Source organism: Numida meleagris, chromosome 4, assembly GCF_002078875.1.
Source record: "Numida meleagris isolate 19003 breed g44 Domestic line chromosome 4, NumMel1.0, whole genome shotgun sequence".
Classification (NCBI taxonomy): Eukaryota; Metazoa; Chordata; class Aves; order Galliformes; family Numididae; genus Numida; species Numida meleagris.
The window spans coordinates 89,169,689-89,195,852 of NC_034412.1; the positions used below are offsets into that span (position 1 = coordinate 89,169,689).

The window sequence follows — 26,164 nt, forward strand, 5'->3', positions numbered from 1 at the left end:
TGTCATGAGCCATTCCAGGAAATGCTACCTCCTTTGCCATTTCAAGATCTGAGTTCTAAGCTTCCTGAAGATATCAAGGTGGGGATCAGATGCCACTACAAGACAAAGTGGAGTGGGGAATTATCAGGAAAGGGTCAGAGTCGGAAGCCAAAGACACTGTGGTAAGTTATAAATCTGCTTCTCATTGCTAACCAAACAGCTTGGGTCACCTTCTAATAAATGAGATACAGACATTGCACAAAATATACAAAAAGGGAACTAGACAGAAACAGATACAGAAAGGTTGTCAAACAAAGACTAAATAAGCTCAACCTTTTTAGGTAGGAAGAGAGATGACTGATGCCTTAAGTTTATAAAATCAGGAGTGAACAAGAAGGTGAACAGAGGATTATTAGTCACTGGTTTTCATAATGCAAGAATTTGGCATCCACTGGGAAAAAAACACAGAATTACCGCATGAAAAAAATTATATTTGGGAAATCACTGCAGCAGGATGTTTTGAATATCAAAAGGATGAGTAGTGTGAAAAATGATTAGATGAACTGAAGGAAAAAAGGTCTTTTGGATTTTAAGCACAAGTGAGGGTGCATCATCTGTGTGAGGAAGTCCCTCAGCTGTTAGCTGAAGAAAGCCAGCAGGGAATCCTCGGGGAAGTTATATTAGCAACAGGGCAAACAGTCCTCACCACGTTATTCATTACTGGCCTCTGCCAGAGGCTGAGCCCTAGGCCCTTTATCAAGGATTGCCTTTTTGGCAATCATATATTAGCATGCACAGAAAGGGAGCGATGCTCTGTACTGCTTTTTGTTTCTGGGAGATTCCTACTGCAAGGTCAAGGTCTTGAGTTGGGGATTTCTATAATTAATTTTAATTCCACTCATTGTAACAAGATCAGAATATCTGGAAAACAGAGAGAAAAAAGTCAGATTAGTAGATCATGTAAGTCATTCTTAGGACCATGAATTATCTGCTGGTGCACATATAGCAACAACCGCTTGAAGGACATAGAGAAAGTGCCAAGAGCTTGATATTACAAAATTCCTTTCTGGATCCAGACACCCTTACTCAATTTTTCCCAGAAAACGCACTAAGAAGTGCCAATCCAGGCAGCAATTCCACTGAAAGGATAGATATTCCTACGGTACAAAGCAAGCAGAAACAGTTGTCTTCTTGCATTTATCTACACTGCTTTCTTCTCTTAAAATCCTCCCAAGAATTATAAAACATCTGAAAGATCAACAATTAGATTTCCTTTATTTGCAAGCCACCTTCAGCTAGTCTGTTCAGGAGAAGAAAACATGTTTGTTCCATACAGTGGATCCCAGTATACCACCAGCACAAACATAGTAGCCTAAAACTCAAGTTTTGTATATCAATTCTTTTAAGAGGGACCTTTTTGAGCAAGACATTGTAATCAATTTACTACCAATGCACCAGCGAGCACAGCATTTGGTGAAAGTACTTAGAAATACCCTTTACAATCAGTAGACTTGAGTACATTCTGACAATGCATCTCGATATGGCTAACAAGACAGAAGAGCAATTCAAGATATCTGTGGTGCCACACATCACTCTCCACCCACCTGGGAGATATGTTAGTCTCTCTGAATAGACCAGAGCAACTTAAATTTGAATTTTTAGCATATTCCCCACATCCTCCACCCCCAGGATTTTTTCTCTGAATGCCCACTGCATGACCTGGAGGAAGATGCATGTTTTGTGGTTTCCTATTGCCATAGCAAAATGAAATTCCCTTTGGTTAACCACCTGCCAGCTCTAGACCATGGCATTTGCTTCAAAACCCATGCAGACAGTATAGCTGTCTAAGGACATCGTTCACAAAATTCCACTGTTGGAGATCTGTTACTTATAGAAATTCAGTGACGTTGTGCCTATTTGCACGAGCAAAAGTCATTTTCTGGAGTTATTTGAACTTGCTCCTCCCCCCCCCCCCCATTTTATCAGGGTACTTTTGAACATGACCATGCAGGAGAACTGAACATTCACTTCCTCCTCTAGCTTGCTGAAATTCCCTGATTTCATCACACGCAGCATGCTGCAGAGCCTAAGGACACTGCACAGGAAGCTGAGAAGCACGCTTTTTAACAAGAGCCAAAAGATAACAGCTGCACGGGAAAGTCTGATATATGCTTCACTGCAACTTATTCAAACAAGTTTTGTAAATAACCATGACCCAGGGGGCACATGCACATGAGAACACATCAATTTATCATGAAACTCGGGCTGACAGAAACAATTACTGCTGGCAGCTACGAACTTCTCCTAGAACATCAAGTTTTTAAACTTGTCACATCACAAAACTTGATGCACCAGAGAAAACTCACTGTGTCCATCTTATCTGATATTTGACCAGGGGGTTGCAAACCATTCCAGGAATGAAACAAAAGTGTTAAGAATCCTGTTAGTCACTGTGATACCATAATGCTTAAGTGTTACTTAAAGTGGGAAATATTTCATGTTTATAACAAATAGTTTAGCAAGTCCTCCACGAAGTTACCATAAGAATCACCTCGGGTGACTTGTCTCAGTACTGACCCTGACAAACCACCAATAACACCAGGAACCAAAATCGTGAAATTAAGGGTGAAGAAATATACTTTTCTTCCTCCCCAGCCTCATTTAAATAACTTCAAAGACATTGGCCTAATGCATCAGAAGACCAGGAGCGAATCTTCAGGTGTCCACCCAAAGCAAACTACCAGCCATATTAATCTCTTGCAGAAATGCCAACTGCTTCTGTTACTGCACTGCTACCTACCAGTACAGTTCTGCCTGCCTCTACGATGAGAGCAACCAGAATCAAAATCACAGCCCCATCACTGGGAGCTGCAAACGCAGAGAGTTATTTACAGCTTCTCGTTCCCGTAAGATGAAGTCCATCTTTAGACTCCAAAGAGCATCCATAAATGCATCAGGCCACGTAACATCGCTGGGTGCTTTCATTCATTCATAGAACTAGCCAAGCCCTTCTCTCTCCCTGGACTCCTCTGACCGTACAGGAACAGGACAGGATTTCTCACATTTCCTGGACAGGAACATGGAAACGTCACACAAATTCACTCCTGAGAGAAAAGTGCTAACATCCAAAATAAAAAGCAGTGGCTGCACGCTAAAAGCTGTTACAAAACCATCAGCGTTAAAGTAACCCTTAAGGGCTGGCGTCACCGCATAACCAAGAGGACTCAGAAGCAATGTGGAAATTCCATCCTTAAGTCATCAGCTGCGACATCCTCTGGCAGTTTTCATCACTAGTACATAACGTCAAAAAAAATCTTTCATCTTGCAGTGTGGCCTCTTTTATGGCTTGTTACTTGAACGTTACGTGTGCAGTTTTTTTTCTAGTATAATGTGCAGCCAGAGGGCTAAGACTTTTTTTTTTTCAAGTAGATTTTCAAATTCTTTTGGGTTTTCCCCCTTGTCTCCCCATCCAGCTACTGCAGTCTGTACCTGCGGTCAGATCTGCCGTGTGCCAGACGTTATCTTGCAGTCATGCGACCAGGGCTCTCTCTGCTTTATCTCATAGCCATGTGGGGCACATCGCCCATCCTGAACAGGCTCCTTGACCCACTTGTCCCCGAGCCACCAAGCTATGCCAGATGATTACAAACAATGGTGCCTGCTTTTGTTATATTTAGTAGGCAAGCCATGAACCACAACCGGGCTCCTGATCATGTTTCTGAGACACACAGTGGCGTAAGGGCTTTGGAGAGGCAGGACAGTGTGGAAGCAGCACATGGACAAAAGAGAAGTGACCACACCTGACAACTCACACTGTATCAAAACACCTTTTTGCCATAATAGTCTCTCCTTTCTCCTGCTCCAGTCTGCTTGAAATACTTTGAAACAATTCCCTTCTTGACTCTGGCATAAGTCATCTGGCCAAAACAAATGTACATGGCAGCAAACATCAACCCAGCAAAAACTCCAGGGGAAGGATGAGGTAGAGAAGACCAGAATAACAACCTCCTTGCACACAGTACCACCTGAGCTTCTTTACTCTCTCATGATAGTTGCAAAGCGTTAAATCCAAGTGGTTTTTGTCCTTTTCCTTGTCTGCAGGAAAGAGGCTGAGACTTACAGAGCCTTTGGAAGATGCTGACTGGTAACTGTGGAGACGCCAGTGTAGGTATTGCACATTGGTGAGCTTCCACCCGCAGGCATGGGGACACAACAGCAAACAGGTGGCTGCAGCTCCTGTGTATTGACAACAGCCATCTTCAAACCTGCTCCATATCCACACAAATTCTGACAGACAGCCACTGTTAAGACCTCCCAGAGCAGGGGAAATGGGGCTTCCTTAGCCTTCAACTCAGCCTTCTCCCACATCTTTCTGATTTCTTGTAATGAGAGAAAAAAGTTGTGCTTCAAGGAACTCCTGAACCAACACAGGTAAGACATTAAAAGAGAGGAAAAAATTTAATGCAAATGCAATTTATTCAGCGTACTACATAGAATGTAGTACAGCAATCAGACTTAAAGAGATTATAAGAAAGGTATTACTTACCATAGGAAATACATACTAACTTTAAACAGGTAGAAGTAGTAATTTTTTTGTCAACCAACACCAGAAGCAGAATTTGGCCCTCCACTGGCTTATTACAAATCTTGAGCCTAATTATTCCTGACAGTGAATCGTGAAAGAGAAGGGCTGGAAAACTCAGATAAACCTGAGGAGTCTGAGCCAACCAAATTAAACAAAAGGAACTACACAGGAAGAGACACTTCCAACAACAAGATGCAGCATCACACAAACCCAGGGATTCTTATTTTCAACTACAAGACTTTCTTCTTTTTAATCAAAATAAAAATTTGTTATTGCTCCATGAGGATGTTGTAGATTGTGTGCAAAAATTCTTGGATGTAAGAGAAAACTTGAACGGCTTCAGATGCTCATTAGTTTCTGGACAAGACAGTGTCTACCCTTTTCAACAGAAATTCCAGTTTCAATTCTGACTTTGTGCTAACTTAAGTTACCTCTCTTAGGTCTTGTTCAAATCAATCTTTGTACCACTAAATTGAACTAACAAATTATTACCATCCTTTAATAACTTGAAAAGTGAATACAACACAACTAGTGGGTTTTTTTTCATGCTTATAGAACAGTTTACTGTATAGGTAAAACACAGAATTTTGTTTTTGTTGACCACATGGACAGTTACCAATTAACAGAAACGACTCCTGTCCTTTGTTAAAAAGTATTACTTAAAATTAGCAGTTTGAATCAAATAAGAAACACTCATCGACCATTACTGACACAGATACTTTCAGTGATATTTGAGCTAAGTATATTGTTAGTCAGTGTAACAGCAACATCTAAAATCAGAGATAGCGCGTTAGAATAATGTCTAATAGATAGCATTATCTTTTAGCAGAAAAAAATAAACCCAAGGTTTGCAGAGGAGAAAGCTGAATAGCACACAACTACAGATAATTTGTTAATTCCCCAAACTGGGCACCAACTAGAACAATACTAATAGTACAAATGAATCAAACTCTGATTTTGTACTGATGCTGAAATGAGTTCACATTTTAGTAAAAACGAACATTAGGCACTGGAAAGAAGGAAAGGATTGTGATAAGTAGGCAACAAAAAACTTGAAAAAGGTTCCAATTCCTTCTCAGTTTTAGTTCAGTCTAGTCAAAATTCAACATGACCCTAATGCACAACCTCTTCAGCACATGCACAGCCCGGATGAGATCTCCTGCTAACTGAACTAATTGTTATGTAGGTAGAAGTCATGTCCCTCACCCCCACCCCCACGTAGAAGAAAAACCCTAAGAGGAATTGATATGAGACTAAGCGAAGGCTGGCTCTTTGAGGCAGAGGCAGTGGAACATCTTGGGATTTCCTATTCAGCATGTGCATTCCCATTGCAAAGCAGTGAAATTCTCAGGGCTGTGAAACTGTGCCACTTATGTGATCTTTCAGACAGTTTTGGGGAGGGGGATAATTCTATGTGACAATTCTGTTGCTGTGGTTTAGTAAAAGATGGTTTCCTGCGAGGCTGGGCCTTCAATACCAGTTTCATAAGAGAAAGAAAAAAATGAAAAAGGACTGACAAGCAAGCTAGACACAAGCTTAGTCTCTCCAGGAAACCACAAAATAACCTTTCTGAAGACGGTAGAACGTGCTATTTCTATACACCTCTATCATCTTTTAAGTAGATGAGTGGTGGAGGAAGGGCTAGAGAGAAGAGCTGAGCACAAAAGCGGAGATAAATGAGCACAGGCATGAAGGAAGAAACAAGTGGGAAATACCAAGCCCTCCTGAAGTCAACAGGAATTTCATGAGATGCTTCATGGAGCTGGGGCTGCAGCTAAAGACACAAGTCCTTCTAGACAGGAACAAAGACAGACACCCAATGTCAGCTTGGGAGGATTGCATGGAAATGCCCCAGGACAGTTGAGCAACCTACACAAACAGTGGGCTGGAATTACTAAGCTGGCCAGAACTACTGCAAGATTAAGCCACCACAACCAAACTGTGGTTGAGGTATGCTGATATTTTAAGCAAGTCTTCTGCATAGCAGGGAAGACAAATGCATGGAAATTGTTAGCCGGATTCTCTTTGAGCATCACTAGCCTTTACCACAAGGGTTTGAAAACCTCATGGTCAAGAGCAGAGGTTAGCCTCAACACTACCTATGTTAATGTGCTCTATATTTGCTCCAGCTCAAAAAGCTGTAATTGAGAAACACGTAGCTTGTGGAACATAAGTATGAAGCAATATGGCTCATCTGCTTCATTTGCTTTTGACACTTAAAACTGGGCAACATTTCAAAAAGAGATCAGCTAGGAGAGAGAAAGCATTTGTATCAGATTAATGGCTCTCAAATGACAGTGAACTCATCTTACCCTCTGCCTCGCTTCATGGTTCACATTCATTCTCTAGCAGTGAGGAAACACAGAAAGTCGCATTCATTAGGCTGAACTCCAGTTTTATATTACACACTTGCACTGCTGGATACCATGCAAACTTCCAATAATGATTGCTCTACTAAGAGCTAGAGCAGAATCATACACTAAAAATGAAGAAATGTTGAAAGACCTTATCTGACAACAGCAAAATACCACTTTGCAGTAATTATGAGAACGCTTTTCCACTTGCTATCATTTTTCAAGATTAGGTGAATTAAAGATTAGGTGAAAAAGCTCTGCAGTTTTCTAGAGCAGGTGACAATCTAACTTCAAGAAAACAAAATAGGATATTTAAGCATAAACACATTCCTTCAATACATTTTGAACATCATAGTCTTTCAATCAAGTGACAGATCCTGTTCAACTGTAGTTCCAAATATAATCATGTTTTGCATTCAAATCACAATGTTTTTATTAAATTTCCTTTTTTTTTTTTTTGGCAACTATTAGCTTAGCAAAGAAAATTTGCTTTTAAAAAGGCTTTTGTTCCAAGTGGAACAGAAAAGCCATGGGGAGAGAAGGAAAACTCTTCTTAGGAACAGTAATCTGTTTATACTTCCTAACACATACTGCTAGCTTGATTCACGAGCAACTTCACTTGCTATAAAATTGTTTAGTCCAAATCTAAATGAGTCTCTGGCTTAAACATGAAGAGGAGCCACTGGACAAGGTAAGATGCCCTATTCTCAGTGACTCACTCTAACTTTCAGCAAGTCATTTAACTTTGCAGTTTATCTCCAGTTGACCTTGCGAATGTCATGCATGCCCTCAGCATGAACATTTATATGAAAAGTGCTAATCAAGTGTAAAATAATCTTATCAGAGCACTGGTTTTTTATACTTATTTAAGTAGCATAAGCTACAGTGAAAGGTTATTAGAGTTACAAGTGTAAACACACTCAGACTTAAGAAGCTACTCTCTCCAGCAAAGCACCAAATCAGTTCCTTTGCTTACATGTTATGGCTGCATATTTACATCATCACCAGGAGACCCTTGCCTCACTCAAAGCATAGCATGGACTCAGTTCGGGACAAAATTGCTGTGGGAAAAGACATCGGTACACCAGGCATTCTCTAAGTGGAATCATGAGGTATGCCGCAGGGAAATAAGAAATGACAATAAAAAGCCTTCATCCTTTGCTGGTAACTTTGATCTCTCCCCTCTCCTGCTGCCTCTGGTAGAGCACTGTGGCGCCTTCAGATGAGGACAAGATGAACCAAGGCTGAAGCCCAGGTATAGTGTGCTTGCAGAAGAGAGTCTGGCTGGCTGCAAGCTGCCTCTTTGTTCCTCCAGCCTCTAACTCTGGCTCAAACCTATTCTCCCTTAAACAGAAATGGTCTTCAGCAGCTGTGTTTCTCCTACTCTGCTCCCCTCAGATGAATCTGAGTCACAAGTCAGGAGGAAGCAGCAATGTTCTGAGGTGCAAGGTTATTCCTCCTTGCTTTCCTGCAGAAACAGATGCCAGGAGCAGAGAGGTATGCAGCTGATGGACCAAGGGCTCAGTGGGTGAAGGGCAGCTTAGAGGGTGAAGCTGTCACGGCAGTGGAGGGGGAGAAAGCTTCATCCATGCAGTGGGTGAGGAAGGATAGATGTGCACATGTGACTGATTGGAGCTAAAGGCTGCTTCGACAGAGCTTGGCGGTTGAAGTTACTTTGGACCAAATATCTTCGTACGGTAACACAGCTGATACTAATATACACCAAGACTAATTTCATTATGTTTTAAGGAGCAAAAAGGCAGAAAGAAGACAGAGGCTTGATAAAACAGGTGAAAGTATTTATCAAAGGAGGAAAGCAAATGACAGCCTTTTGCGTGTTAAGTGTCAGTGCCCATGGGGCAAGCAAACAAGGACAGGGTGATTACCACACATCAGAAAATGAAGTTATCCCAAAAAACCTACTCTGTTGATGTTTAACAGCAGATAAGCAGCAACCTAAGAAAGTTACGGTAAGATATTCTGGTATTGTCAAAGCATACAAAAAGGTCTACCTCCATCTTGAAAGTGATTCTGCTATTAATAAACTGTTTCTATCTCCATATTGTGTCTACACACAACAACATGACACAGCAAGGCACTCCATCCCAAGGGTTTACAGTTTCCATCAGTCTCTGGTCTATTTTATTGGAGTGTTTTTGCCAGAACCAAGCATTGCAAGACACGTTCTTCTGGCTATAGGCAGGGACAGTAAAGGAGAACACAAACCCAAGCAATCTGATCATAGCAGCTCACTCTGACAGCAGCAGCGGCATAGCGCAAGGAACACAGCTTAGACATAGGTGTGACAACAGGCAACTGTTGTGCCATAAGAAGCACATATGTTAAAGAACATGGACCCACCTCTGGAGCTTTTATAAGAGAAATTCCACCTGACAGCAGGCAGAAGTTTGAGGAATGGAAGGAGGAAGGGATAAACCACAACGGTCAGCTGGTTTCTCTTTTGAAAGATTCTCTCAGACCATGCGCAGCAGACATCCCTCAAAGAGAAAGGACAAGGAGAAGCTACTGAGATACTACAGCAAGTGAGCACATAGCAACTTCCACAGCTATGGAGAAGTGCTCAGGGGAAGCGTATACTGAGCTCCTAACAATTGTTCTAGGACAGTTCCTCTTCGGATAGTCAGGGCACAGTTTAGGAGCCATCACAACCATACTGGAATTCACCTGAAGAGCCCTGGACTTATTATAATTATCAATAGTTGATGCTCATAACTGAGTAGAGATGAGGATGTGGGAGCCAGGAACTGCAGTCTTCCAGCTTCTGAGAAGAGGAGGAGGAAGTGACAGGTCAGATGCTATCTGATTCTGCTCCTTTACAATGGAGAGAGGAAGAAAAATTTCTTTAGTTCTTCCTCACTGGGGGCTAATTCTCAAGTCCACTACATGAGAGACAGGCACAATCCATCACACAGAAAAGCACTGAAGATAAGCAAAATCTGCCAGAAGTCTGAATAGAAGTTATCACAGAAACAGAACACAAGCATACATTTATGCAAGAATATTGAGTAAGTGAAAGAATGTGCCTTTCATCTGGGATTTAGCATATTTGCAAACTGTTTTTAAAGAGTGACAAATCCATAAGAGGTAGACCAACATAAATCTACAGATACACAAAACCACTCTATACCATAAAAGCTGCATGTAATATAAAAGAGAAAGATTAGAAACATCTACACAGTGCCTGAGCATATAGGGGACAGGAAAGTGAAAGTTTCATTGAAGTTAAAACACAGACAGGGTGCAGAAGGCATTAAAAGGCATCTTAGCAGCAAGGAAAATGTTGGTGCAATCATAAAGGGCACAAAAAAGGCCAAAACCATAAGATATTCAGGAAGGTCTACTCTCAGACTTTGCTGAACGTTGAGTCTGTGCAAACAATGCATGACCCAGAGCTGAAAAAGAATGGATTAGGGACTACTTCAGCAAACTAGGCATCTCAAAAGACAACAGGAGGCTAGAGATGACAACTTGTAAAAGTCCCTTCCAATCTGAGTTATTCCAGTTATAAATTTCCCAAGTGGTATCAGAAATTCTTTGTCAGTCTAATGAAAAACTAAGGTACTAACGTAATTTCAGTCTATCACCTTAAACACAGCTGTGACAAAACTGAAAAGCTGCTACACGTAAGGACAGAAATCTTAACATACCAATGCATATGAGAAATGGTCACTTTAAGTTCACCAACAGTTCTTACCATGTAGATTACACTGCCAGAAGCTAGAATTACTAGAATTATGTTTCTGCTTCCAGACACCAGTGCCTCAGGTGAGAACATAGTGGAGCCAAACATAATGTTGTCCTTTAAAATATCTCTCTAAATTGGAGAGATACGAAAGGCGGACTATTCAATGGATGAAAAATTGGTTGGATGGTCATGGCTGGAGGTTTGTGGTCAGTGGCTTTCATCCAGGTGGAGGCCATGACAAGTGGTGTCCCCCAGTGGTTCTATCTTCAGACTGGTGGTCTTCAGCATCTTTACCAATGACACAGACAGTGGGATTGAGTGCAGCCTCAGCAAATTTGTGGACAACAGCAAACTGAGTAGTGCAAAGGATGTCATTCAGAGGGATTGGGTCAAGCTTGAGAAGTGGGCCTACAAGAACCTCATGAGGTTTAACAAAGCCAAGAGCACTGTGTTGCACACAGGTTACGGCAATGCGAGGTATACCTACAGATCATAGAATCATAGAATTAGCTAGGTTGGAAAAGACCTACAAGATCATCCAGTCCAACCATCCACCTACCACCAATAACCTCACTAGACCATGTCTCTCAATGCTATATCTAAATGTTTCTTGAACACCTCCAGGGACGGTGACTCAACCACCTCCCTGGGCAGTCCATTCCAACACCTGACCACTCTTTCAGAAAAGCAGAATTTCCTAATGTCCAGCCTAAATCTCCCCTGGTGCAACTTGAGGCCATTCCCCCTTGTCCTGTCACTAGTTACAAGAGAGAAGAGGCCGACCCCCAGCTCTCTACAACCTCCCTTCAGGTAGAGAGCGATAAGGTCTCCCCTGAGCCTCCTCTTCTCCAGACTGAACAATCACAGCTCCCTCAGCCGCTCCTCATAAGGCCTGTGCTCCAGATTGGGAGAACTCATTGAGAGCAGCCCTGGAGAGAAGGACTTCAGGGATCTGTGGAGAAAAATCTGGACATGAGCCAGCAGTGTGTGCTGGCAGCCCAGAAATCCAACAGTATCTTGAGCTGCATTAAAAGAGGGGTGGCCAGCACGGCAGGGAGGACATTGTTCCCTTCTGTTCTGTCCTTGTGAGGCCCAACTGGAGTAGTGCATACAGGACAGGGGCCTCCTGCACAAAAAAGATGCAGAGCTGTTACAGCAAGTCTAGAGGAGGGCCACAAAGATGATCGGAGAGCTGAAGCTCTCCCTATGGAAAAAGGCTGAGGGAGCTAGGTTTGTTTAGCTTGGAGAAGAGAAGGCTCCAGGGAGACCTCATTGTGGCCTTCCAGTACTAGAAAGGAGCTTATAATCAGGAGGGAGACTGACTTTTACACTGCCTGATAGTGATAGGAAAAAGGGAGATGGTTTTAAACTAAAGGAGGGGAAATTTAGGTTAGATGTTAAGAGGAAAAAATTTTACGCAGAGGATGGTGAGGCACTGGAATGGGTTGCTCAGAGAAGCTGTGGATGCACCATCCCTGGAGGTATTCAAGGTCAGGATGGATGGGGTGCTCAGCCACCTAATTCAGAACCTGATTTAGTGGTTGGCAACCCTGCCCATGGCAAAGGAGTTGGAACTGGATGATTTTAAAAGGTCCCTTCCAACTCCATCCATTCCATTATTTTATCATTAATTGATATCAGAAAAACTGTTAATATCATTGCTTCCCCTCATCACCAAGGGTTGACATCAGAGATCTGGTGGCTAAATTTTATTCACATAATACTGTTATACTGAAAGGCCCCTAACCCTTGAAGCTGTATACATGCTTGCTCTATCAAAACAGTAAAATAACAAATTCATTTAGGACAAAAAGGGAATAACAACCTTCATGTGGGAGATGCCCAATCCCACTCATTGTTTTTGCTAACTTTTCCAATAATACAGAGTCTCCTCCTTTAAGGCTTGGATGCAACTGTTAACGTAGAAAATGTCTCTTAATACAAGTCGTCAGCATCCTGCTGCTGCTTTGTAAAACTGCAGTATTTTGATGTAATGCCAAAGTAACCATTAGAGCAAAGGGGTGAAAAAAGTGACTATACAAGACTACCTTTCAAAACTACTTACATCATATTAATTTTACATCACAGTAATAACCAGTTTGAAGGAGCTAACCTGAAAATACAGGAACATCAGCTCAGTGAAGGGAACAAACCAGACAAAAACTAGGAAAATTAATAAAAATATGAGGAATATCTCATCAGTTCTCAGGCCCTTCAATTGAACCACCAGCAAGATAATTGCCTGCACATGTTCCAAATTCACTGCAATCTTGCAAACACTGGAAGCAATCGTTTTGTTTTTTTCTTTCCCCTTTCTAATTTTTAAATAAAGCAAGGTCAAGCAATAAAGCAAGGCTGCTGCAACTACACACTTACTCCCAGTGCTACGGCAGGAGGCAGCTGAGCTGGAACAGTGTGTATCTTCAGACAATGGAAGCTTTTAAAGTTGAAGTCTTTTTCAGACCCTTCTTGACCCTGCAACATTCTCAGCTGAGTACATGCACTCATAGATGCTTGCTTTAATGAACTGAAAGCCTCAACTTCCCATTGGTGTGGCAGCTGGACTTTTTCTGCAAGCAATGGAAACAACTGTTTAGGCAGCACTTGCGTAGGGCCACAGACACCACTAAGCTGCTCAAGTACCTTTTATAATAAAAATGAAACTATGAGGAGAGACCATTCACTCTTTACCTCTGAATCAGGAAGTCCACTCATTCAAGTAACCATCAGCCTGCACTGCAAATGCAGCAAATTCACACCATCCCTTCCACTCCTCCTCCAAACATTAACTCACAAAAAGCTGTTCAGAGGCTCCTTAAGCCCACCAGGAAAATTAGCGGGGGCTTTTAGTAAATGTTGCTTATAGGAGCCTAAGGTCAACAACTAATTTCAGCCAGGGAAAACCCAATGCCATTTATTTAGCATTTTCTTAGTGTAACACACAGATTGTGTAGGTCAGAAAAGGGAAAGGCCTGAAACATCCACGATGTACCCGAAGTGGAACAATATTCTGTGTCAACAAAGAACCGCCCACAACAACATCGACAAACATATCACACTGCATGCCAGTTACAACACTATTCTGACGAGAATAAACATTTACCACAATGCTTACAACACTGTTTTGTCACATAGTGTAACCTCCCGTAAGAACAGAATCTCTACCTCAAGACTGAGCTAAACCAGGAACTTGACCATCCAGTGTTTATTAGTAGACATAAGTTATCTGAATACAAATTGTCAAGGAAAGTTGCTGATTTAGAAACAGGAGATCTGGATTCTATCCTCATCTCACTGTTCCAACCTTCAGTTCCTCAGGAATTTAGGTGATACCTAGCTCACTAGAAGGAACATCAAATGGTTTGACAGATACTTAAAAGGTGTTAAAACAATCTCAGTAACAGCCCAGAATACATGAAAAACAGTCCTTCCTCTACCAAAATCATAGGGATAGATGAGGAACCATGAGAGAAGAAATAAGTAGGTAAAGATAGTGAAGATTAAAAAAAAAAGTGGGGAGAGAACAAACAAAATGAAGAATTGGGCGTGCTGCTTCACTTGCAAATCCTTCAACAGTATGAGTTAATACACACTCAGAACTTTCATAGGTGCCTTTTTAAAAATATATATATAAACAGAAAACACAGTGACATGAAAAAATGCATTAAAGCTAGAAAATGAATAACAGTTAGTAAAATGCCAATTTATTACAACTAATAAATCATACAAGGGGCTGCAAATGGAGGTTGCAGCCTCCATCCTAAAAGGTTTAAGGCCAAACTGGATAAACATCTAGATAAACAGATCTGTTCTCAAAGCTAACCCTGCTTTGAACAGTTGCATTGAGACTTCCACAAGTCCTTTCTGAATTATCCTATCCTGTGTTCCTACTCTGAGATTTTTCTGGTTTCAGCCTCTGACTGAAGAGAACCTCCAGCTTTTCAAGGCTTGCAATACAAATAGGAACACATGCAGCATTCAGAGTTAAAATTCCCCCTGTCACCAAGTAACATTTTTCGCCAGTAAAATGGAAGCTAGCTTTGTGATCATCTGTTGCCAAGTAATGCAGCAGCTTTGAGAGTGCACCACAGAGCTGGAGATAGCCACGCAGTCCGCACAAGGAAAGTTCCTGATATCACCTGGTGTGGCCTCATCTCAAGCAATGGGGGGCAGGTTTGGGCACATAAAACTATTAGAGAGCATTCAAAGGAGGGCTACAAAGATGGGGAAGAGTTCAGAGGGCAAGACGTGTGAAGAACAGCTGAGGCCCATTGTTTTGTTCAGCCCAGAGCAGAGGAGCTGAGGGGAGGCCTCATGGCGGCTGCAGCTCCTCACAGGGAGCGGAGGGGCAGCGCTGAGCTCTGATCTCTGTGACAGCGACAGGGCCCGAAGGAACGGCATGGAGCTGTGACAGGGGAGGGGCAGGAGGGGGTTAGGGAAAGGGTCTGCACCAGAGGGCGGTGGGCATGGAACAGGCTGCCCAGGGCAGTGGGCACAGCCCCGAGCTGCCAGAGCTCAAGGAGCATTTGCACACCACTCTCAGAGACATGGTTTGAATTTTGTGTGGGCCTGCATGGAGCCAGGGGCTGAACTCCATGATCCTTTTGGGTCCCTTCCAGATCAGGATATTCTACGATTCTATGTAACGTGTTGCAGTTCACTGCCCTAACAGATTTCAGGGCTCACCATCACTGAGAAAACTGCAGCCCACGCTCTGTGTTTGCAATCAGGCCAGCACACAAATGCAGTAGGCAGGGATGTGGTGACTTGGCATCTTGCAACATGCATGGCCTAAGTGCATCTCCTGGAACTGTCAAACTAGACTGAGTCATACAGAATTGAGTGAAGTTCAAAATTTGAAAGGGAAGCCAAAACCTCTGCAAAATGCCCGTTTCCTGATGAGCGGTAGCCAAAGCCTCCGCAGGGTGTAGACTTTCCCCAACCACCCTCCCATGCTGCCCGAAAGCACCACTAGCAGCCAGCCCCAGCCCTGCTGGCAGTGAGTGGGCACAGGATGCTCAGCACAGCTGCTCTCACTCCACTCCCCAACCTGTAATCACCTTGCTGTCCTCTGCTGTGCCATGAGTCCAGCTGGTAATGCTCTCTAGAGGACATTACCTGTCTTCACTGATCTGTGCTAAACATCCATTTTCTTAATTAACACGGAGAAGTACAATTAGAATTCCAGCCAAACTCATAAAACTACTCTATTTTGTCATTTCTTTTTCTCATCTCTCCTGGCTAGAAGCCTTGAGGAGCCAGGCAGAATTTATAGTACTCTTTTTGATGTCCAGTTGTCTGCCTCATATACTTGGGTAGGAATAGCAAACTGCATTGGGGGTATTTTTATTGTTTGAACTGACATGTCAGTTGTTCTCCTGTCCCCTCCAGAACACAGCTGCTGTGCTCAAAGAGCTCATCTGCTTTCTTATCTGCCCTTTGAGATATATATACTGAGACACCATGCATGGGATGACAGGGACAAAGAAAATGAAGTTATTTAAAATCTGGATGAAGTTTGAAATAGTCCTGATGCTGATCTCTATTCATGAAAAAGCATTCTACTGCTGGCAACTGCAGACTGCAGAAGATGACTGTGAACATAAACAGGAAGCTCACTTGGCTGCAGAGATGAACTTCTGTACAGGCCACACCACTCTCACTACGGACAGAGCATTTCCTTTCCGGGGCAGCACTTTCAACTAGGGACTGCCAGAATGCTACTGAAAAGGGAGCAGAAGGATTTCAGCAACTCATCGTATGGGAAGAACAGTACATAATCTCCAGATTCCAGAAGGATAGGATCCACACAAATTACTCTTGTGGTTTCAACAGCTGGTATTCAGACCTACTGTATTTTAAAGATGAAGCTTCCACAATGTAACCAAACTTCCTTGGTTACACAAAGGGCAAATAGGAGATCACTGCCGTGAGCATCACGACTTCATCAAAAGGTACTCAAACATTTCATGTTACCCATTGGGTCTCATCATTCCTGAAAAACTTGCAGCTTTTGCAAGCCTGGTAACCCCACTTTGGCAAACGCAAAGCAATCAGTATACTTACATCTTCTGCTCAGATTATGGCAACTCTTCATCTAAAAGAATCACACACTCCTTACAGAAATCTAGTATCCAGTATCTTGTACTGCTAGATAAAAGGATGATTATTTCCTCAGCTAAACACTCTATAAAATCCAAGGTAATGAAAGACTTTTTCTCTTTAAAAAAAAAGTAAATAAATGTCAAATTTCACACTGAATTCTCAATAAAAAGCTTGAAGAAGCAACTTTTCATTCTATTGGAATAAAGCTACCCCTCCAGACCAGGATGCCTAAACACACTTGCCAAAGTATTTGCATATTCCTTGTCTCCTTCCCCCGTGTTAGTACAGCAAAAGGTGATTTCAATTCTCTCTACTCTTCTCAGAGGGAAATGGCAGATTTAGTAACTGAATTAGATGAACCCATTCTGAGCCAATCATATGAAATTAGCCCACTCTATGCAAATGAATACATCTGCTATGAAACAAGGATCCTCACTCAATACAAAACCTACTGCTTCTAATGAAAGTTCTTAGTTTCTCTCTATTGGAGAAAGTAAGGTGAGCAAAATAAGTCACGTGCTTTCTTGGAAATTCATTTCTAATGGGTAGATATCATTGCCACTGTACACAGGAGACAATTACTGCTCGAAAACATGTTTATACCGTAGCTAAACTGCTTCCTAAGTATTTAAGATGTAAGTCGTAATTTCTTTGTACATAGGATGGTGATATTGTAGCAGCTAAATCCATGCAGTACTGACCCCAGAATGCAACCCACACCATTAATTAGCCTTTAATGCTCCTATCACCTCACTTAACAGTTGCTACTAAAAATTTGCATGACACATCTTTCAGATGAAAATTTCCCCCATACCTCCCTTCTGTGCTCAAGAGAACAAGAATCCTTCAGAGACATAAAACCTATTTAATAATGATTAAAACATCTTTCAGTGTAGAACAGTGATATATAGTTTTCAGATAACTTCACAGCTCCCACTCCCTCAAAGAAATGTGGTGACAGGGAAAACTGCAACCAAATCAACCTCATTCCCTGACGTGGTAAAGACAAAATTACTACAACTAGGAGAAGGAGATGAAAGACACATAGAAAAAGAAAGCTCTAGAGGTTCGGACTACTGCCTGGTCACAGCTTTGAGTTACGTGCTTCCTGCTTTATTAAAATCTTTATGAGACGACAGAAGATCAGGAAATCAGCAGTTCCTAAGCACCTCACTGACTACCTCCTCCAGCACATGAAATGCCACTACTATGCTTGGAATGAATGAGCTGAAAAAACACCAGATCCTCTCCCCTTTATCTCATCTACGACCACATAAAGAACAGCACCACGTAGAGAACAGCCAGGAACTTTACTTCATTTTGACCCTATCAAGCTTATTCGTAACATGGTCTGACTATGGCAGAGGTTGCTTCATCTGGTTTTAGCCGAGCGTCTGTCCACACACGATAAGAAGCGCTATGGCAGCCTTACAGGCATGCGTGAGATAGAAGTTTAACCAAAGAAACTAGAAAACATAGTACTAATTCTTAAGTACTATTGTCACAAAGCCTCCACAACACATTATTGCTTACACAACCCAATTTCTTCATCAGTATTTTCAGAGAACCTCAGCCATAAGGTCTGTTAAAAGCAAGAAGGAACAACTGTTGAGACAGCTTGGGATGTGGTGGTTTAAGTTGCACAGAAGAACAGAACATTCAGTACATAGCCAAAAGCTCAAATGCTTTACGCTGTGCAAAATCACCTTTGTTTTCTTTTTAAAATTTTTAAATCCAGAGCCCGTACAAGCTCTCTCAATGTAAGTCAGGCTTGTAATCCAGCCACAACTATGGACCTCTGGAGAACTGGGCTTGGTGTCCAAGTGTTTCAGAATTCCATAGCAACTTGGGTGAAGCCATTTTCCCCTTTGCACTCTGCTTCTTCTATGAGAAGGAAGAAAGTGCGTCACCTCTTTCCTGCCCCAGCTATTCCAGTTGTACACTGGTCTGGGAAATCAGAGTCAGTTTGGAGACATTTTAAACAGCTATTCATTAGTAATTACTACAATGAAAGATCAAATCTCAGTTTGGCAATTAGCCACTGAATTACAGGGGTAATAGTAAACGAGAAACACTGTCTGCAGATTGAAGCAAAAGCTATTTCAGAAAGTAAGTGGATTAAATCTGTCCTCTAACAGAATAAAGCAACATTTCCAAAAAGCCGTAGTCATAAAAACTTGCACTCAAAATTAAAAGTTCCTACATGCTTTACAAATCAAGTTAGAATTCAAAAAAAAAAAGGAACTACTAAAGAGCTCATGATGGAAAAAATCCTTTTGTGTACATTTTAGAATTTTTTTTAAAATATCTTTTTTCCCCTTCTTCATTTACTCACAGCTACCTCATTTTGGTTCTCACAGAAGATACAATTAAGTTGAGCAGTGCACAACATTTGTTGAACATAGCCATGAAATAATGGGTTTTATAAAGTTTAGGCCTACAAAATAATGTTACTACAAGTAGAAAAATATAAAGAGGAAGTAGGATCTGAAGTCAGCATCTCTGTGCAATGTTTAAACTCAACACATTTAAAACAATGTTATCTTTAAGACCACAGACCTGCTAGGCCATTTAATCACACACTGAAACAGAACATCAATTTTCATAAACGTAATTGAAATAGGTAACATTCATGCTTTTCTCGTTTACGTTGCATTATCTCCTGCAATCTAACACACAGAAGGCATTCCAGACCATACCCAAAATGCATTAGGCTTTTGTTTTTCTCCTCCTCAGTCATTTCAAAACACTATCACTTCCACAATTTCTCAACCAGCTGCACTGTTTCCTCATTGGGCTACTTTTGTTTGGGTGAATTTGTATTGCCAGAAGTTGAAAACTATGAAGATCGTCAACTGCTATAAAAAAAAGGAATCTAAGGTAGAGATGATAATCTCCCAGTTTGAATACATACATGTTTTTGTTTGTTTAAACAAGAAACTGACCAATAAGCAGAATCACCCAGCTAAGTCTAGAGATTACCATCTAAGACTGTATTTGGGCTCCAGCTCCCACAATCTTGTACCTTTACACAGTCACGTATTGCTGGTATGAGAAAACGGAATTGGAAAGCAGGCCTACCTCTACACAACATTATTTAAAAGACTGACACCGAGAAACAAACATACCTTTATAAGGGTAATTCATACTGAGTCTTCTCTTCTGTGTTTAGTCTACTTGCATGCATCACCATGCAGATTTTGGCAATATCTTGAACTAGGACATCTCTGCCCAGGCCTAATCCATTCAAGACCCCTCAGTTTCTATGCCTAAGATGTTCCAAAGCATGCAGAAGCGGTGTTCCCATTGCACAAGCATAGACTGATGTAAAAAAAAAAAAAAAAAAAAAGTATTTGAATGGAAGAAAAAAACAACACTCCAGCTACCAGTAACAAAAGCAAGAGACTGCAAATTCAGACCAAACAAGAAGATGCCAGCTCTCTCCAGTAACTCAGCTGTGGCACATTTTGATTGCCCAATGGTTAAGAGAGGTTAAAAAAGATTTTCAGAAAAGCCATTACTATAGCGATCACAACTGGTGGTCTTTGAACTGAAATTAAGAAATATTTTGCAAGAGTTTAACACTTCTGATGTTGCTTGAGAATTACTCGTCATACCTCTCAATCAGTACACTGACTTGCTTAATTGTCACTTTTTCATCTCCCTTTGTAGAATTGCAACCCCTGCTACAGCTCATCAGAGAATTTCACTAGCATTTGAAACTTCTTGCAACTTTACATGTGCATTATGTTAAATACTTTCACCAGCGCGCAACTATCAATAATGCTTTTCTACCAGTTTACAAAGCAGTAAGATATAGTCCTGAGCAGATAAGTGATGTATTCAAAACTTCTTGCAGGTTGTTTGACAAATTCCTATGCCAGGTGTTAAACACTTTATAGCTCAGATAAGGAGCAACACATTACATAACAGACTTAAGCCTTTTTGCCTTAATTCTGTTCTCACCCACTCTCCATACGCTTATAAACATTAGGCCAGCTTCACACAGGATTACACAGAAACAACAGGTACTCCCAGATCTATTTCATTTTTGAAAATGTACAGTCAATGCTCCATTTTACACAATGAAGATACCTCTCACTCAAAGAACGTACTCTTAGTATCAAAAGAATAAGCTTTTCTACAGAAAAGCATTCAGAAATTTTCCCCACCTGGTAAAATATGTAAAGTATGATCAATGTAAATGACGCAGGCTCAAAGGCAGCTGCGACAATGAATGACTGGAACAGTTTCACTGTAGACCACAAATGGCTTGGGCAAGTGACATGCAACCCAGTTACATTATTGAAAAGGCTCATCAATTCTTTAAATGGACTTTTCAGGCATGTCCTCAGAGAATCAAGAAGGATGACTACCTTTTAAAAGCTTGTAAGACGGATGACAAAGAAAGATGCAAGTAGAAGCTGCACATAAGATGAATGGCAGCAAGCTGTGTTTCTATTATGCTTTTCAAATAGAAGAGTCTGTTCACTTGCTAACCAGGAGGCAAAGACTTTTTCTGCTGGCTGCTATAGAAAGTAAGAGTAAACTCAATTAAGAAATAAAAAATATGACATTGCATGACAGAGGAGAGGAAGGCAACAGTACCACTATTCCCACTTTCAAGAAACAGTTCAAGCAATCATATCTTTCACACTCATCAGGACTGAAGAGCTGCGGTCTCGCTTGCAGTCATGAAAATTCACTCACTAGAGCAAAGAACTTATACCCTGATATAATCAACATATGTCAGTGAATAAGGTGAAGAAAAGCTGTATAAAATTTGTCTTTCCCCATTAGTCTGTTAAAGTTGTTCCAAGAGGAACTGTTACTCTTAGAAATTGGCTATTTCTTATTTCTTACTCGCCCTTAACTTCTCGGTGCCTATAAATACCTGAAGGGATGACAGAACCAGACTCTTCTCAGTTGTGCCCAGCGCCAGGACAAGAGGCAGAGGGAATAGATCCTTCAGTGCTCCAGTTTATCTGAACATCAGGAAATGCTTCTTTATTATGCAGGTAGTGGAGAGCTGGCACAGGGACCCAAAGTGTTTGTGAGGTCTCCCTTTGGAAGAGCTTCAAAAGCTTCCTGGGCATGGGCTTGGGCACCCTGCTCTGGGTGGCCCTGTTGAAGACAGGAGATGGACCAGAGCAACCCAGCAGTCCCAGCTACTCTCAGCCATTCTGTGAATCTGATTCTGTGAAAACAAGACAAATAAAAAATCAGAAAACCTCAACTTAATTGCTCTTAGCTGCTCTGTAGAATCCAGTCAGTGGTCAAGTAACAAATGGACAAAAAAGTTCTAAAATGTCCTGAACGCAGATTGTGTGAGATATATATCCAAATACCTGATTTTGAGTGACTTGATTCCCCCCCCCCCCCGCTTTTTTTCTTTTCTTGGAAGGAAAGGGCTTTGCTTATTAGGTGCTGACAGTTAACAAAGAATCATTCTCCAGTAAGTTGATGTAGATGAGTGGTTTGCAGCATGCAATCTGTTGAAGCAACAGCAGGCAACAATAAACTTATCTGGTCTGATGAGTTCAACATCCTGACTTGCCACTCCAGAGCCCTGGATTTAAATCCTGTAACTTTAGTCATAAGAAATAAGCAACCTTAGACAACATCATGCTGCTTGCATGCACAAGACTACCATCCCAAACCATTATGTTAACTTGATTTGAGTCAACAGTCTGCTTAGAGGAAACCAAAATTGGAAAGCAAGCCTAGACATCTTTCCCTCAGAAAAATCAAACTTGCATAAGCTGTGACATACTTTATGTGGAATGCATGCTAGTTCACATAATGTAAGTCGCAGATAATCACATACGAGTTCATCACTACAGTATTTTATTAATTTTACTATATAATACTATGCACCCTTTTTTCTCTGTGGGTACTACACCTGCCTACCGCTTTCTTTTATAATAATGACAAGCTGGATATAAGTATTTTCTAGCAAAAATGTTAGCTTCCTATACGTTCTTTGCCAGTTAACGCATTTGATATTTTGACTTTGATATTGATCATTTTATTGCTATTAGGGCCTGTCAAAAAGATGTTGGCTTGAGTTCATTGTTCACCTTTCAGGAAAACTAGTGAGGAAAACGAAGGCAGCTGTTGACACAAGATTACCATGTGCTCATCAGAAGTTAGTCTTCTAATGATTTCTAGACAAGAACTGTCAAGTTGCTCCCTCGTGCTATGTTGCATCTGTGCAGATTTGTGGATTGCTGTACTTCTATCACAGATGTACTGGAATGAACATTTAGGTTACAAATCCAGATTTCATACCAACTGCTCTCTTGGTGGCTCTGCATAAAGGATAGCTACTGAAACAATATTATTACATATTTCTGATAAAAAATACATTCAGATTGGTAGAAGGTTTACAAAAAAAACACTGGAAAAAACTCAGAGTAGATGGTCAATATATACCTTCTCTCTTTTTGTTTTACCATTTCTATAAGTCACAGGACAGAAATTGGACACTATCCACTTGAAAATCCCATTTGTAACTCCCATCTTTGTAAGCAGAACACTAACATTTCTTCTGGACAGTACAGTTACAGAAAAACAAAGCTTTACCTGATGCATTTTTCATCAGCTTACGTAGATTGACTGTATCAACAGATACTTACTTCCATATCTCTAAGCACTGAGCTGGAGGAGGCCCAACAATACATCTAAAAGCTGCAGCAAAGCTGAAACTAAACACACAAATATGAAGAACAGAAATGATGCCAGAGGTCTGGTGTTATTTCTTGGTTCAGTTGGAAAAACAGAAAAGAAAAGAGAGAAGAAACCTTCCTCTGAACAACAGTTACCTCAGAAAACAGCAAAAGCGAGAAATTTACTTGATTATAATGTATTTGTAGAGGTCTCTTCTACTGGAAGTTACATCTGAATCTGCCGTATCTAGATTTAACACAACTGAAGTCACAAAGCATTTCTGTGTCCAATAAGAGGTTTTAGCACTGCATTTAAACAGATTCCACAGCACTACTTGGGCACTAGAGAAACATGCTCATAATTCAACAAGTCCTTATTAAAACCATTTAATGAATAAAGTGGCAGTAATTAACTCATTTGCCCAAGGCCACAAAACTCGTAGAACTGAGTTTATTACTTTTCAATCTCGTGGCTCCCAGACCGCTCTGCACTTATCTTTACTTCATTAAGAACTGAGAAAGTCATGACTTGCCTTTAAGTTCTTATCAAGGTGCAACGACACCAGATCCACTCAGATTTGTTCTATGTGCTTTCTGTGCACTGCATGCAATCACATCAGTTATACTGATTAACACACAATGAAGCTTCAGGCAGTTATTTTTGGAAAAGATTATTAATGCAGACATATATTCCCTTTGCACAAGAATTCCTTCTGTTCTCCTAATCAAAGATTTCAAAATAAAGAAAAGGATGTCATAGTCACGTGTCACTCATAACATCTTTGTTAACAAAAATTAAGACTACTTTTTTCCCAGTTTATTAGCGGAAACTATAAGGTGCTTTCTAGCACCATTAAAAATAACTCAATATTCTTCAAAGCTTTCCTAATCTAGAGAAGATGGAATCTGCACCATCGTTTGGTCACATGACATCAACTCATTTTTCCACTCCGTGCCCCAATTTTAGGTCAGACATCGAAGGTACTAGTAATGACATACACTGCCACCTTGTGTTATAGTTTAGAACTGAGAAAGCCTGCAAAGATTTCCAAGACACTCAGCTTCAGGTGTTTTAATAGCATTTTTCACAGTCGCTGTGCCTATTAAAAACATCTAAACCTTTATGTAACTAAGACTTAATTCAGGCTGCAAGAGATGCAAGTTTCAATGGTCCCAAGAAACAGCAAAGCTCACTCTTCCCCAGTAACTGATGCAGGTATTTTGAACAGCACACAGTGTTTGCAGAGACAACAAAAGCTCAGTGGCATAGTTACTAGCTTTTAAGTTTGAGATGCTATTCCTCCAGCACAGGTAAATAAAAATGTTCAGTTACTCCACTATATGTTACGATACTCCATTAAAAGAAAGTGAGGCGGTGAAGTCCCTCGTGACTGGAGAAAGGGAAACATTACTCCCATTTTTAAGAAAGGGAGAAAGGATGACCTGGGGAACTACAGACCCGTGAGCCTCATCTCTGTGCCTGGGAAGATCATGGAGCAGATCCTCCTAGAAGACATGTTAAGGCACATAAGAGGCAAAGAGGTGATCCGAGACAGCCAGCATGGCTTAACCAAGGGCAGATCTTGCTGGACCAATCTGGTGGCCTTCTATGATGGAGTGATGCCATCGGTGGATGGGAGGAGGGCGATGGATGTCATCTACCTGGACTTCTCCAAACCCTTTAACATGGTTCCTCACCACATCCTTCTCTCCAAATTGGAGAGGTATGGATTTGAAGGATGGACTGTTCAATGGATTAAGAACTGGTTGGCTGGTTGCAGCCGAAGGGTTGTGATCAATGATTCTATGTCAGGGTGGAGGCCGGTCAGGAGTGGTGTCCTCCAAAGCTCAGTCCTGGGACCGGTGCTCTTCAACATCTTTATCGATGACATAGATGATGGCATCAAGTGCACTCTCAGCAAGCTTGCAGATGACACCAAGCTGAGCAGTGCAGTCAACACACTGGAGGGAAGAGAAGCCATCCAGGGGGACCTGGACAGGCTGGACAAGTGGGCCCATGAGAACCTAGTGAGGTTCAGCAAGGCCAAGTGCAAGGTGTTGCACTTGGGCCAAGGCAATCCCAGATTTATACAAACTGGGGGAAGAACTCCTTGAGAGCAGCCCTGCAGAGAAGGACTTGGGGTTCTTGGTGGATGAGAAGCTGGGCATGAGCCAGCAGTGTGCGCTGGCAGCCCGGAGGGCCAACTATGTTCTGGGCTGCATTAAAAGAGGAGTGGTCAGCAGGGAGAGGGAGGTGATTGTCCCCCTCTACTCAGCTCTTGTGAGGCCCTGTCTGGAGTTCTGCATCCAGACCTGGGGACCCCAGCACAAGAAAGACACAGAGCTCCTGGAACGAGTCCAGAGGAGGGCCACCAGGATGATCAGAGGGCTGGAGCACCTCTCCTGTGAAGAAAGTTTGAGGGAACTGGGCTTGTTTAGCTTGGAGAAGAGAAGGCTCCAGGAAGACCTCATTGTGGCCTTCCAATATTTGAAGGCAGCATATAAACAGGAGGGGGATTGATTGTTCACGAGGGTGGATAGCGATAGGACAGGGGAGAATGGTTTCAAACTGAGGCAGGAGAGGTTTAGCTTAGATATTAGGAAGAATTTTTTCCACTCAGAGGGTGGTGACGCACTGGAACAGGTTGTCCAAGGAGGCTGTGGATGCCCCATCCCTGGAGGCATTCAAGACAAGGCTGGACGTGGCTCTGGGCAGCCTGATCTAGTGGTTGGTGACCCTGCACACAGCAGGGGGGTTGAAACAAGA

The 26,164-nt window shown here is 41.7% G+C and overlaps 1 long non-coding RNA gene across 3 annotated transcripts in view; it reads right to left on the reverse strand.

Annotated features, from left to right (window-relative positions):
* LOC110397808 overlaps nucleotides 1-24,906 on the reverse strand; it is a 37,398-nt gene extending 12,492 nt beyond the window's left edge. For all 3 annotated transcript variants that reach the window (XR_002437992.1, XR_002437994.1, XR_002437993.1), the window contains exon 1: nucleotides 21,624-24,906. This is a non-coding gene — a long non-coding RNA (uncharacterized LOC110397808). The remainder of the gene's footprint in view (nucleotides 1-21,623) is intronic.